Here is a 15,265-nt window from a genome sequence, read left to right as displayed (position 1 = left end):
CCTTGGGATTCTGTGTGGATTTGTTTCATTATAAAGATTTGATTTTCAACGTGACTAAAAACCGAATAAAAATTATGAAAAACACTGGAATGGCCCGTACGGGGATCGAACCCGCGACCTTGGCGTTATTAGCACCACGCTCTAACCAACTGAGCTAACCGGCCACAAATTGTGTTAACGTTGCGTGAAAGCTCAGTCTGCGGGGATTGTGTTTCCAACTCACACTGGATGACAGATTTACTGCATAAACATTGAACACATCACATCGCTTAAACATTGTTCACTGTTCATCTACAACACTGCGCAGAGTGTAAATAGAACGTAACAGAAAAAGAGCGCTAAATCTAAAAACAATTCATGTTGAAAATTATTATCACGCAACCGCTGAACAGCCCACTGTCCCGATATAAAATCAGCCACTATCCTTCGAATGAAGGGAACGCGAAATAACCAAAAATTGCTGAAACACGGGATTGAGCCATGAACCATCTGGATCTTCAGTCAAACGCCTTCCCAACTGAACTATTTCGGTCTGACAGTGAACGAAGCAAAGTTTTCTCACACCTTTCTGAAAGAAAACCTGACCCCGGAAGGAATTGCCCCACACACTCTGTCTCCGTTTCGGGGCAATGGGTCCCAAACACATCTCAGAGCTCAGGTTGTGTCAATGTAAATTATAATGATACCGAAAATCTTAATGCTCATGTTCCGTTATCACTGCCCACGATCCAGGCAGTGGTCTTGTACACGTTGCTAAGTTCAAATTGTCTATTATTTCGCACTGGCAATGAATTAACTGATATCTGTGCTGTGATCAACTAGGTTACTTAGGGTGATGTCGTGCAAGAACGTAATGGAAGCCTAATTATAATGGTGATTGTTTTCACACTGCAGTTAAATGTTGGCAAACGTACAGTGTCAATCAGCAATTCTAGTTCCACATGTTGATTTAATGTTCTGCTGAAGTGTTCATAAAGAAACAAAGCTTGCACAACAGATTCGATCTCACCGTCTTGAAGACACAGTGAAATATACTGTAGAGTTTATAACTGTTTGAGAACATAAAATGTCAGTAAAATACCCCGTTCTTTTCTCGACACTGATGGGCTGTGAAAGGGAGACCGGCCGAAGTCCCACATAGTCGCACTGACCCCGAGGCAAGGTGAAATTCTAACAGGTTCAGTCCATAGCAGTGCTATGCTGAAGAGAGATAAGTGTCGCGAATCAAGGAGAGACTTAACAATACTGATGTTGAATGTAAGTTAGATCAATCACTCCATGAATTCACTGCTGAGAAATTCAGAGCTTATAAATTGCCTGTGAACGCTAAACATAGACACACAGTGAGCCAATGTTCAATATAGGAGGGGCCCAGGTAAAATGAATGCTCGGGATAAGTTATCAGGGGCCATGGCCCAGGCATTCACTGATTCCAGTCTTGCAGACGTTGCTAAGTTTAAAATGCTGAATATTTCCACGTTGGCAATGCATTGACAGATGGTAAGCTAGAGTGATGTGCCGCAAAAATGTTCACGGAAGGGTAAAGTAATCCATGATTGGCAACATTTACGGTGTCAATCAGCACTTGTTGAGCGAGATCTCCCCATTTACTGCTGAGTTTGAAACGGATGGCACTGAAGTGTGTACTGTATCACGACAACGAATGATGCGCTGCTGATGGTTGGGGCAGCAAGAGTGCAGTGAGCTGTAAATTTGTTCAGGAACAGCCTAGCAATTCAAACGGCCGGAAATACAATGATCCCTGACCGGGAATCGAACCCGGGCCGCAGCAGTGAAAGCGCCGAAGCCTAACCACTGGACCACCAGGGAAGCTGCTACACATTTGCTTGCCAACAAGCAGACCAACACAGTCTTTCCTGCTTGCTCCTTCCAAATTCTCGCCAGGTGAAACAGTTCGTGGCAAATGGCATTTTTTGTGCAGAACACCAAAGATATGTCCGCGCATCCACAGCATCACGTGCGGGTAGGCATCCACTGAAATCTATTTCATTCTGTCCTTTTCTCGGGATTTTTCACTCTCGGTGCCGGGTGAACATTTCATTTAGTGTTTTTGTCATGAACTGCTTTCTTTTGCCCATCTCCAGGCGACAGAACCGTTCTGTCTGTCTGTTCCTACTTTTGAGCATTTACGGGAACAGGCCTCCGGTTCATCCTTTATCAGCAAACCAAGAAACAGAAATAAACAGAAAGATGTACCTCTCCACCCCGTCGGCAAAGAAGCAATGACTGTTATTCCAAATAATTCCCAACCCTTGGGATTCTGTTTGTTTCATTATAAAGATTTGATTTTCAACGTGACTAAAAACCGAATAAAAATTATGAAAAACACTGGAATGGCCCGTACGGGGATCGAACCCGCGACCTTGGCGTTATTAGCACCACGCTCTAACCAACTGAGCTAACCGGCCACAAAGTGTGTTAACGTTGCGTGAAAGCTCAGTCTGCGGGGATTGTGTTTCCAACTCACACTGGATGACAGATTTACTGCATAAACATTGAACACATCACATCGCTTAAACATTGTTCACTGTTCATCTACAACACTGCGCAGAGTGTAAATAGAACGTAACAGAAAAAGAGCGCGAAATCTAAAAACAATTCATGTTGAAAATTATTATCACGCAACCGCTGAACAGCCCACTGTCCCGATATAAAATCAGCCACTACCCTTAGAATGAAGGGAACGCGAAATAACCAAAAATTGCTGAAACACGTGATTGAGCCATGAACCATCTGGATCTTCAGTCAAACGCCTTCCCAACTGAACTATTTCGGTCTGACAGTGAACGAAGCAAAGTTTTCTCACACCTTTCTGAAAGAAAACCTGACCCCGGAAGGAATTGCCCCACCCACTCTGTCCTCGTTTCGGGGCAATGGGTCCCAAACAAATCTCTGAGCTCAGGTTGTGTCAATGTAAATTATAATGATACCGAAAATCTTAATGCTCATGTTCCGTTATCACTGCCCACGATCCAGGCAGTGGTCTTGTACACGTTGCTAAGTTCAAATTGTCTATTATTTCGCTCTGGCAATGAATTAACTGATATCTGTGCTGTGATCAACTAGGTTACTTAGGGTGATGTCGTGCAAGAACGTAATGGAAGCCTAATTATAATGGTGATTGTTTTCACACTGCAGTTAAATGTTGGCAAACGTACAGTGTCAATCAGCAATTCTAGTTCCACATGTTGATTTAATGTTCTGCTGAAGTGTTCATAAAGAAACAAAGCTTGCACAACAGGCTCGATCTCACCGTCTTGAAGACACAGTGAAATATACTGTAGAGTTTATAACTGTTTGAGAACATAAAATGTCAGTAAAATACCCCGTTCTTTTCTCGACACTGATGGGCTGTGAAAGGGAGACCGGTCGAAGTCCCACATAGCCGCACTGACCCCGAGGCAAGGTGAAATTCTAACAGGTTCAGTCCACAGCAGTGCTATGCTGAAGAGAGATAAGTGTCGCGAATCAAGGAGAGACTTAACAATACTGATGTTGAATGTCGGTTAGATCAATCACTCCATGAATTCACTGCTGGGAAATTCAGAGCTTGTAAATTGCCTGTGAACGCTAAACATAGACACACAGTGAGCCAATGTTCAATATAGGAGGGGCCCAGGCAAAATGAATGCTCGGGATAAGTTATCAGGGCCGTGGCCCAGGCATTCACTGATTCCAGTCTTGCAGACGTTGCTAAGTTTAAAATGCTGAATATTTCCACACTGGCAATGCATTGACAGATGGTAAGCTAGAGTGATGTGCCGCAAAAATGTTCACGGAAGGGTAAAGTAATCCATGATTGGCAACATTTACGGTGTCAATCAGCACTTGTTGAGCGAGATCTCCCCATTTACTGCTGAGTTTGAAACGGATGGCACTGAAGTGTGTGCTGTATCACGACAACGAATGATGCGCTGCTGATGGTTGGGGCAGCAAGAGTGCAGTGAGCTGTAAATTTGTTCAGGAACAGCCTTGCAATTCAAACGGTCGGAAATACAATGATCCCTGACCAGGAATCGAACCCGGGCCGCAGCGGTGAAAGCGCCGAAGCCTAACCACTGGACCACCAGGGAAGCTGCTACACATTTGCTTGCCAACAAGCAGACCAACACAGTCTTTCCTGCTTGCTCCTTCCAAATTCTCGCCAGGTAAAACAGTTCGTTGCAAATGGCATTTTTTGTGCAGATAACCAAAGATATGTCCGCGCATCCACAGCATCACGTGCGGGTAGGCATCCACTGAAATCTATTTCATTCTGTCCTTTTCTCGGGATTTTTCACTCTCGGTGCCGGGTGAACATTTCATTTAGTGTTTTTGTCATGAACTGCTTTCTTTTGCCCATCTCCAGGCGACAGAACCGTTCTGTCTGTCTGTTCCTACTTTTGAGCATTTACGGGAACAGGCCTCCGGTTCATCCTTTATCAGCAAACCAAGAAACAGAAATAAACAGAAAGATGTGCCTCTCCACCCCGTCGGCAAAGAAGCAATGACTGTTATTCCAAATAATTCCCAACCCTTGGGATTCTGTGTGGATTTGTTTCATTATAAAGATTTGATTTTCAACGTGACTAAAAACCGAATAAAAATTATGAAAAACACTGGAATGGCCCGTACGGGGATCGAACCCGCGACCTTGGCGTTATTAGCACCACGCTCTAACCAACTGAGCTAACCGGCCACAAATTGTGTTAACGTTGCGTGAAAGCTCAGTCTGCGGGGATTGTGTTTCCAACTCACACTGGATGACAGATTTACTGCATAAACATTGAACACATCACATCGCTTAAACATTGTTCACTGTTCATCTACAACACTGCGCAGAGTGTAAATAGAACGTAACAGAGAAAGAGCGCTGAATCTAAAAACAATTCATGTTGAAAATTATTATCACGCAACCGCTGAACAGCCCACTGTCCCGATATAAAATCAGCCACTACCCTTAGAATGAAGGGAACGCGAAATAACCAAAAATTGCTGAAACACGGGATTGAGCCATGAACCATCTGGATCTTCAGTCAAACGCCTTCCCAACTGAACTATTTCGGTCTGACAGTGAACGAAGCAAAGTTTTCTCACACCTTTCTGAAAGAAAACCTGACCCCGGAAGGAATTGCCCCACCCACTCTGTCCTCGTTTCGGGGCAATGGGTCCCAAACACATCTCAGAGCTCAGGTTGTGTCAATGTAAAGTATAATGATACCGAAAATCTTAATGCTCATGTTCCGTTATCACTGCCAACGATCCAGGCAGTGGTCTTGTACACGTTGCTAAGTTCAAATTGTCTATTATTTCGCACTGGCAATGAAGTAACTGATATCTGTGCTGTGATCAACTAGGTTACTTCGGGTGATGTCGTGCAAGAACGTAATGGAAGCCTAATTATAATGGTGATTGTTTTCACACTGCAGTTAAATGTTGGCAAACGTACAGTGTCAATCAGCAATTCTAGTTCCACATGTTGATTTAATGTTCTGCTGAAGTGTTCATAAAGAAACAAAGCTTGCACAACAGGCTCGATGTCACCGTCTTGAAGACACAGTGAAATATACTGCAGAGTTTATAACTGTTTGAGAACATAAAATGTCAGTAAAATACCCCGTTCTTTTCTCGACACTGATGGGCTGTGAAAGGGAGACCGGTCGAAGTCCCACATAGCCGCACTGACCCCGAGGCAAGGTGAAATTCTAACAGGTTCAGTCCACAGCAGTGCTATGCCTAAGAGAGATAAGTGTCGCGAATCAAGGAGAGACTTAACAATACTGATGTTGAATGTCGGTTAGATCAATCACTCCATGAATTCACTGCTGGGAAATTCAGAGCTTGTAAATTGCCTGTGAACGCTAAACATAGACACACAGTGAGCCAATGTTCAATATAGGAGGGGCCCAGGCAAAATGAATGCTCGGGATAAGTTATCAGGGCCGTGGCCCAGGCATTCACTGATTCCAGTCTTGCAGACGTTGCTAAGTTTAAAATGCTGAATATTTCCACACTGGCAATGCATTGACAGATGGTAAGCTAGAGTGATGTGCCGCAAAAATGTTCACGGAAGGCTAAAATAATCCACGATTGGCAACATTTACGGTGTCAATCAGCACTTGTTGAGCGAGATCTCCCCATTTACTGCTGAGTTTGAAACGGATGGCACTGAAGTGTGTGCTGTATCACGACAACGAATGATGCGCTGCTGATGGTTGGGGCAGCAAGAGTGCAGTGAGCTGTAAATTTGTTCAGGAACAGCCTTGCAATTCAAACGGTCGGAAATACAATGATCCCTGACCAGGAATCGAACCCGGGCCGCAGCGGTGAAAGCGCCGAAGCCTAACCACTGGACCACCAGGGAAGCTGCTGCACATTTGCTTGCCAACAAGCAGACCAACACAGTCTTTCCTGCTTGCTCCTTCCAAATTCTCGCCAGGTAAAACAGTTCGTTGCAAATGGCATTTTTTGTGCAGATAACCAAAGATATGTCCGCGCATCCACAGCATCACGTGCGGGTAGGCATCCACTGAAATCTATTTCATTCTGTCCTTTTCTCGGGATTTTTCACTCTCGGTGCCGGGTGAACATTTCATTTAGTGTTTTTGTCATGAACTGCTTTCTTTTGCCCATCTCCAGGCGACAGAACCGTTCTGTCTGTCTGTTCCTACTTTTGAGCATTTACGGGAACAGGCCTCCGGTTCATCCTTTATCAGCAAACCAAGAAACAGAAATAAACAGAAAGATGTGCCTCTCCACCCCGTCGGCAAAGAAGCAATGACTGTTATTCCAAATAATTCCCAACCCTTGGGATTCTGTGTGGATTTGTTTCATTATAAAGATTTGATTTTCAACGTGACTAAAAACCGAATAAAAATTATGAAAAACACTGGAATGGCCCGTACGGGGATCGAACCCGCGACCTTGGCGTTATTAGCACCACGCTCTAACCAACTGAGCTAACCGGCCACAAATTGTGTTAACGTTGCGTGAAAGCTCAGTCTGCGGGGATTGTGTTTCCAACTCACACTGGATGACAGATTTACTGCATAAACATTGAACACATCACATCGCTTAAACATTGTTCACTGTTCATCTACAACACTGCGCAGAGTGTAAATAGAACGTAACAGAGAAAGAGCGCTGAATCTAAAAACAATTCATGTTGAAAATTATTATCACGCAACCGCTGAACAGCCCACTGTCCCGATATAAAATCAGCCACTACCCTTAGAATGAAGGGAACGCGAAATAACCAAAAATTGCTGAAACACGGGATTGAGCCATGAACCATCTGGATCTTCAGTCAAACGCCTTCCCAACTGAACTATTTCGGTCTGACAGTGAACGAAGCAAAGTTTTCTCACACCTTTCTGAAAGAAAACCTGACCCCGGAAGGAATTGCCCCACCCACTCTGTCCTCGTTTCGGGGCAATGGGTCCCAAACACATCTCAGAGCTCAGGTTGTGTCAATGTAAAGTATAATGATACCGAAAATCTTAATGCTCATGTTCCGTTATCACTGCCAACGATCCAGGCAGTGGTCTTGTACACGTTGCTAAGTTCAAATTGTCTATTATTTCGCACTGGCAATGAAGTAACTGATATCTGTGCTGTGATCAACTAGGTTACTTCGGGTGATGTCGTGCAAGAACGTAATGGAAGCCTAATTATAATGGTGATTGTTTTCACACTGCAGTTAAATGTTGGCAAACGTACAGTGTCAATCAGCAATTCTAGTTCCACATGTTGATTTAATGTTCTGCTGAAGTGTTCATAAAGAAACAAAGCTTGCACAACAGGCTCGATCTCACCGTCTTGAAGACACAGTGAAATATACTGCAGAGTTTATAACTGTTTGAGAACATAAAATGTCAGTAAAATACCCCGTTCTTTTCTCGACACTGATGGGCTGTGAAAGGGAGACCGGTCGAAGTCCCACATAGCCGCACTGACCCCGAGGCAAGGTGAAATTCTAACAGGTTCAGTCCACAGCAGTGCTATGCCTAAGAGAGATAAGTGTCGCGAATCAAGGAGAGACTTAACAATACTGATGTTGAATGTCGGTTAGATCAATCACTCCATGAATTCACTGCTGGGAAATTCAGAGCTTGTAAATTGCCTGTGAACGCTAAACATAGACACACAGTGAGCCAATGTTCAATATAGGAGGGGCCCAGGCAAAATGAATGCTCGGGATAAGTTATCAGGGCCGTGGCCCAGGCATTCACTGATTCCAGTCTTGCAGACGTTGCTAAGTTTAAAATGCTGAATATTTCCACACTGGCAATGCATTGACAGATGGTAAGCTAGAGTGATGTGCCGCAAAAATGTTCACGGAAGGGTAAAGTAATCCATGATTGGCAACATTTACGGTGTCAATCAGCACTTGTTGAGCGAGATCTCCCCATTTACTGCTGAGTTTGAAACGGATGGCACTGAAGTGTGTACTGTATCACAACAACGAATGATGCGCTGCTGATGGTTGGGGCAGCAAGAGTGCAGTGAGCTGTAAATTTGTTCAGGAACAGCCTAGCAATTCAAACGGTCGGTAAATACAATGATCCCTGACCGGGAATCGAACCCGGGCCGCAGCGGTGAAAGCGCCGAAGCCTAACCACTGGACCACCAGGGAAGCTGCTACACATTTGCTTGCCAACAAGCAGACCAACACAGTCTTTCCTGCTTGCTCCTTCCAAATTCTCGCCAGGTAAAACAGTTCGTTGCAAATGGCATTTTTTGTGCAGAACACCAAAGATATGTCCGCGCATCCACAGCACCACGTGTGGGTAGGCATCCACTGAAATCTATTTCATTCTGTCCTTTTCTCGGGATTTTTCACTCTCGGTGCCGGGTGAACATTTCATTTAGTGTTTTTGTCCTGAACTGCTGTCTTTTGCCCATCTCCAGGCGACAGAACTGTTCTGTCTGTCTGTTCCAACTTTTGAGCATTTACGGGAACAGGCCTCCGGTTCATCCTTTATCAGCAAACCAAGAAGCAGAAATAAACAGAAAGATGTGCCTCTCCACCCCGTCGGCAAAGAAGCAATGACTGTTATTCCAAATAATTCCCAACCCTTGGGATTCTGTGTGGATTTGTTTCATTATAAAGATTTGATTTTCAACGTTACTAAAAACCGAATAAAAATTATGAAAAACACCGGAATGGCCCGTACGGGGATCGAACCCGCGACCTTGGCGTTATTAGCACCACGCTCTAACCAACTGAGCTAACCGGCCACAAATTGTGCTATCGTTGCGTGAAAGCTCAGTCTGCGGGGATTGTGTTTCAAACTCACACTGGATGACAGATTTACTGCATCAACATTGAACACATCACATCGCTTAAACATTGTTCACTGTTCATCTACAACACTGCGCAGAGTGTAAATAGAACGTAACAGAAAAAGAGCGCTAAATCTAAAAACAATTCATGTTGAAAATTATTATCACGCAACCGCTGAACAGCCCACTGTCCCGATATAAAATCAGCCACTACCCTTAGAATGAAGGGAACGCGAAATAACCAAAAATTGCTGAAACACGGGATTGAGCCATGAACCATCTGGATCTTCAGTCAAACGCCTTCCCAACTGAACTATTTCGGTCTGACAGTGATCGAAGCAAAGTTTTCTCACACCTTTCTGAAAGAAAACCTGACCCCGGAAGGAATTGCCCCACCCACTCTGTCCTCGTTTCGGGGCAATGGGTCCCAAACACATCTCAGAGCTCAGGTTGTGTCAATGTAAAGTATAATGATACCGAAAATCTTAATGCTCATGTTCCGTTATCACTGTCCACGATCCAGGCAGTGGTGTTGTACACGTTGCTAAGTTCAAAATGTGTATTATTTCGCACTGGCAATGAATTAACTGATATCTGTGCTGTGATCAACTAGGTTACTTAGGGTGATGTCGTGCAAGAACGTAATGGAAGCCTAATTATAATGGTGATTGTTTTCACACTGCAGTTAAATGTTGGCAAACGTACAGTGTCAATCAGCAATTCTAGTTCCACATGTTGATTTAATGTTCTGCTGAAGTTTTCATAAAGAAACAAAGCTTGCACAACAGGCTCGATCTCACCGTCTTGAAGACACAGTGAAATATACTGTAGAGTTTATAACTGTTTGAGAACATAAAATGTCAGTAAAATACCCCGTTCTTTTCTCGACACTGATGGGCTGTGAAAGGGAGACCGGCCGAAGTCCCACATAGCCGCACTGACCCCGAGGCAAGGTGAAATTCTAACAGGTTCAGTCCATAGCAGTGCTATGCTGAAGAGAGACAAGTGTCGCGAATCAAGGAGAGATTTAACAATACTGATGTTGAATGTCGGTCAGATCAATCACTCCATGAATTCACTGCTGGGAAATTCAGAGCTTGTAAATTGCCTGTGAACGCTAAACATAGACACACAGTGAGCCAATGTTCAATATAGGAGGGGCCCAGGCCAAATGAATGCTCGGGATAAGTTTTCAGTGGCCATGGCCCAGGCATTCACTGATTCCAGTCTTCCACACGGAGCTAAGTTTAAAATGCTGAATATTTCCACACTGGCAATGCATTGACAGATGGTAAGCTAGAGTGATGTGCCGCAAAAATGTTCACGGAAGGCTAAAATAATCCACGATTGGCAACATTTACGGTGTCAATCAGCACTTGTTGAGCGAGATCTGCCCATTTACTGCTGAGTTTGAAACGGATGGCACTGAAGTGTGTGCTGTATCACGACAACGAATGATGCGCTGCTGATGGTTGGGGCAGCAAGAGTGCAGTGAGCTGTAAATTTGTTCAGGAACAGCCTAGCAATTCAAACGGCCGGAAATACAATGATCCCTGACCGGGAATCGAACCCGGGCCGCAGCGGTGAAAGCGCCGAAGCCTAACCACTGGACCACCAGTGAAGCTGCTACACATTTGCTTGCCAACAAGCAGACCAACCCAGTCTTTCCTGCTTGCTCCTTCCAAATTCTCGCCAGGGAAAACAGTTCGTTGCAAATGGCATTTTTTGTGCAGAACACCAAAGATATGTCCGCGCATCCACAGCATCACGTACGGGTAGGCATCCACTGAAATCTATTTTATTCTGTCCTTTTCTCGGGATTTTTCACTCTCGGTGCCGGGTGAACATTTCATTTAGTGTTTTTGTCCTGAACTGCTGTCTTTTGCCCATCTCCAGGCGACAGAACTGTTCTGTCTGTCTGTTCCAACTTTTGAGCATTTACGGGAACAGGCCTCCGCTTCATCCTTTATCAGCAAACCAAGAAACAGAAATAAACAGAAAGATGTGCCTCTCCACCCCGTCGGCAAAGAAGCAATGACTGTTATTCCAAATAATTCCCAACCCTTGGGATTCTGTGTGGATTTGTTTCATTATAAAGATTTGATTTTCAACGTGACGAAAAACCGAATAAAAATTATGAAAAACACTGGAATGGCCCGTACGGGGATCGAACCCGCGACCTTGGCGTTATTAGCACCACGTTCTAACCAACTGTGCTAACCGGCCACAAAGTGTGTTAACGTTGCGTGAAAGCTCAGTCTGCGGGGATTGTGTTTCCAACTCACACTGGATGACAGATTTACTGCATAAACATTGAACACATCACATCGCTTAAACATTGTTCACTGTTCATCTACAACACTGCGCAGACTGTAAATAGAACGTAACAGAAAAAGAGCGCTAAATCTAAAAACAATTCATGTTGAAAATTATTATCACGCAACCGCTGAACAGCCCACTGTCCCGATATAAAATCAGCCACTTCCCTTAGAATGAGGGGAACGCGAAATAACCAAAAATTGCTGAAACACGGGATTGAGCCATGAACCATCTGGATCTTCAGTCAAACGCCTTCCCAACTGAACTATTTCGGTCTGACAGTGATCGAAGCAAAGTTTTCTCACACCTTTCTGAAAGAAAACCTGACCCCGGAAGGAATTGCCCCACCCACTCTGTCCTCGTTTCGGGGCAATGGGTCCCAAACACATCTCAGAGCTCAGGTTGTGTCAATGTAAAGTATAATGATACCGAAAATCTTAATGCTCATGTTCCGTTATCACTGTCCACGATCCAGGCAGTGGTGTTGTACACGTTGCTAAGTTCAAAATGTGTATTATTTCGCACTGGCAATGAATTAACTGATATCTGTGCTGTGATCAACTAGGTTACTTAGGGTGATGTCGTGCAAGAACGTAATGGAAGCCTAATTATAATGGTGATTGTTTTCACACTGCAGTTAAATGTTGGCAAACGTACAGTGTCAATCAGCAATTCTAGTTCCACATGTTGATTTAATGTTCTGCTGAAGTTTTCATAAAGAAACAAAGCTTGCACAACAGGCTCGATCTCACCGTCTTGAAGACACAGTGAAATATACTGTAGAGTTTATAACTGTTTGAGAACATAAAATGTCAGTAAAATACCCCGTTCTTTTCTCGACACTGATGGGCTGTGAAAGGGAGACCGGCCGAAGTCCCACATAGCCGCACTGACCCCGAGGCAAGGTGAAATTCTAACAGGTTCAGTCCATAGCAGTGCTATGCTGAAGAGAGATAAGTGTCGCGAATCAAGGAGAGACTTAACAATACTGATGTTGAATGTCGGTTAGATCAATCACTCCATGAATTCACTGCTGGGAAATTCAGAGCTTGTAAATTGCCTGTGAACGCTAAACATAGACACACAGTGAGCCAATGTTCAATATAGGAGGGGCCCAGGCAAAATGAATGCTCGGGATAAGTTATCAGGGGCCATGGCCCAGGCATTCACTGATTCCAGTCTTGCACACGTTGCTAAGTTTAAAATGCTGAATATTTCCACACTGGCAATGCATTGACAGATGGTAAGCTAGAGTGATGTGCCGCAAAAATGTTCACGGAAGGCTCAAGTGATCCATGATTGGCAACATTTACGGTGTGAATCAGCACTTGTTGAGCGAGATCTCCCCATTTACTGCTGAGTTTGAAACGGATGGCACTGAAGTGTGTACTGTATCACGACAACGAATGATGCGCTGCTGATGGTTGGGGCAGCAAGAGTGCAGTGAGCTGTAAATTTGTTCAGGAACAGCCTAGCAATTCAAACGGCCGGAAATACAATGATCCCTGACAGGGAATCGAAACCGGGCCGCAGCGGTGAAAGCGCCAAAGCCTAACCACTGGACCACCAGGGAAGCTGCTACACATTTGCTTGCCAACAAGCAGATCAACACAGTCTTTCCTGCTTGCTCCTTCCAAATTCTCGCCAGGTAAAACAGTTCGTTGCAAATGGCATTTTTTGTGCAGAACACCAAAGATATGTCCGCGCATCCACAGCACCACGTGTGGGTAGGCATCCACTGAAATCTATTTCATTCTGTCCTTTTCTCGGGATTTTTCACTCTCGGTGCCGGGTGAACATTTCATTTAGTGTTTTTGTCCTGAACTGCTGTCTTTTGCCCATCTCCAGGCGACAGAACTGTTCTGTCTGTCTGTTCCAACTTTTGAGCATTTACGGGAACAGGCCTCCGGTTCATCCTTTATCAGCAAACCAAGAAGCAGAAATAAACAGAAAGATGTGCCTCTCCACCCCGTCGGCAAAGAAGCAATGACTGTTATTCCAAATAATTCCCAACCCTTGGGATTCTGTGTGGATTTGTTTCATTATAAAGATTTGATTTTCAACGTGACTAAAAACCGAATAAAAATTATGAAAAACACCGGAATGGCCCGTACGGGGATCGAACCCGCGACCTTGGCGTTATTAGCACCACGCTCTAACCAACTGAGCTAACCGGCCACAAATTGTGCTATCGTTGCGTGAAAGCTCAGTCTGCGGGGATTGTGTTTCAAACTCACACTGGATGACAGATTTACTGCATCAACATTGAACACATCACATCGCTTAAACATTGTTCACTGTTCATCTACAACACTGCGCAGAGTGTAAATAGAACGTAACAGAAAAAGAGCGCTAAATCTAAAAACAATTCATGTTGAAAATTATTATCACGCAACCGCTGAACAGCCCACTGTCCCGATATAAAATCAGCCACTACCCTTAGAATGAAGGGAACGCGAAATAACCAAAAATTGCTGAAACACGGGATTGAGCCATGAACCATCTGGATCTTCAGTCAAACGCCTTCCCAACTGAACTATTTCGGTCTGACAGTGATCGAAGCAAAGTTTTCTCACACCTTTCTGAAAGAAAACCTGACCCCGGAAGGAATTGCCCCACCCACTCTGTCCTCGTTTCGGGGCAATGGGTCCCAAACACATCTCAGAGCTCAGGTTGTGTCAATGTAAAGTATAATGATACCGAAAATCTTAATGCTCATGTTCCGTTATCACTGTCCACGATCCAGGCAGTGGTGTTGTACACGTTGCTAAGTTCAAAATGTGTATTATTTCGCACTGGCAATGAATTAACTGATATCTGTGCTGTGATCAACTAGGTTACTTAGGGTGATGTCGTGCAAGAACGTAATGGAAGCCTAATTATAATGGTGATTGTTTTCACACTGCAGTTAAATGTTGGCAAACGTACAGTGTCAATCAGCAATTCTAGTTCCACATGTTGATTTAATGTTCTGCTGAAGTTTTCATAAAGAAACAAAGCTTGCACAACAGGCTCGATCTCACCGTCTTGAAGACACAGTGAAATATACTGTAGAGTTTATAACTGTTTGAGAACATAAAATGTCAGTAAAATACCCCGTTCTTTTCTCGACACTGATGGGCTGTGAAAGGGAGACCGGCCGAAGTCCCACATAGCCGCACTGACCCCGAGGCAAGGTGAAATTCTAACAGGTTCAGTCCATAGCAGTGCTATGCTGAAGAGAGACAAGTGTCGCGAATCAAGGAGAGATTTAACAATACTGATGTTGAATGTCGGTCAGATCAATCACTCCATGAATTCACTGCTGGGAAATTCAGAGCTTGTAAATTGCCTGTGAACGCTAAACATAGACACACAGTGAGCCAATGTTCAATATAGGAGCGGCCCAGGCCAAATGAATGCTCGGGATAAGTTTTCAGTGGCCATGGCCCAGGCATTCACTGATTCCAGTCTTGCACACGGAGCTAAGTTTAAAATGCTGAATATTTCCACACTGGCAATGCATTGACAGATGGTAAGCTAGAGTGATGTGCCGCAAAAATGTTCACGGAAGGCTAAAGTAATCCATGATTGGCAACATTTACGGTGTCAATCAGCACTTGTTGAGCGAGATCTCCCCATTTACTGCTGAGTTTGAAACGGATGGCACTGAAGTGTGTAC

At 44.3% G+C, this 15,265-nt stretch overlaps 8 non-coding genes across 8 annotated transcripts; all 8 read right to left on the bottom strand.

Annotated features, from left to right (window-relative positions):
• Positions 1 to 90: 90 nt before the first annotated feature.
• Positions 91 to 164, bottom strand: trnai-aau (transfer RNA isoleucine (anticodon AAU)). Its single transcript has one exon. It is a non-coding gene; the product is annotated as a tRNA-Ile (tRNA).
• Positions 165 to 2,355: 2,191 nt separating this feature from the next.
• Positions 2,356 to 2,429, bottom strand: trnai-aau (transfer RNA isoleucine (anticodon AAU)). Its single transcript has one exon. It is a non-coding gene; the product is annotated as a tRNA-Ile (tRNA).
• Positions 2,430 to 4,625: 2,196 nt separating this feature from the next.
• trnai-aau (transfer RNA isoleucine (anticodon AAU)) lies at positions 4,626 to 4,699 on the bottom strand. Its single transcript has one exon. It is a non-coding gene; the product is annotated as a tRNA-Ile (tRNA).
• Positions 4,700 to 6,895: 2,196 nt separating this feature from the next.
• Positions 6,896 to 6,969, bottom strand: trnai-aau (transfer RNA isoleucine (anticodon AAU)). The gene has a single exon. It is a non-coding gene; the product is annotated as a tRNA-Ile (tRNA).
• Positions 6,970 to 8,563: 1,594 nt separating this feature from the next.
• On the bottom strand, positions 8,564 to 8,635 carry trnae-uuc (transfer RNA glutamic acid (anticodon UUC)). The gene has a single exon. It is a non-coding gene; the product is annotated as a tRNA-Glu (tRNA).
• Positions 8,636 to 9,166: 531 nt separating this feature from the next.
• Positions 9,167 to 9,240, bottom strand: trnai-aau (transfer RNA isoleucine (anticodon AAU)). Its single transcript has one exon. It is a non-coding gene; the product is annotated as a tRNA-Ile (tRNA).
• Positions 9,241 to 11,437: 2,197 nt separating this feature from the next.
• Positions 11,438 to 11,511, bottom strand: trnai-aau (transfer RNA isoleucine (anticodon AAU)). Its single transcript has one exon. It is a non-coding gene; the product is annotated as a tRNA-Ile (tRNA).
• Positions 11,512 to 13,708: 2,197 nt separating this feature from the next.
• Positions 13,709 to 13,782, bottom strand: trnai-aau (transfer RNA isoleucine (anticodon AAU)). The gene has a single exon. It is a non-coding gene; the product is annotated as a tRNA-Ile (tRNA).
• Positions 13,783 to 15,265: the final 1,483 nt, after the last annotated feature.

Source organism: Pristiophorus japonicus, unplaced genomic scaffold (genome assembly GCF_044704955.1).
Source record: "Pristiophorus japonicus isolate sPriJap1 unplaced genomic scaffold, sPriJap1.hap1 HAP1_SCAFFOLD_189, whole genome shotgun sequence".
Classification (NCBI taxonomy): Eukaryota; Metazoa; Chordata; class Chondrichthyes; family Pristiophoridae; genus Pristiophorus; species Pristiophorus japonicus.
Note: the sequence above shows the minus strand (reverse complement) of the source record. Positions and strands in the feature narration are given on the sequence as shown.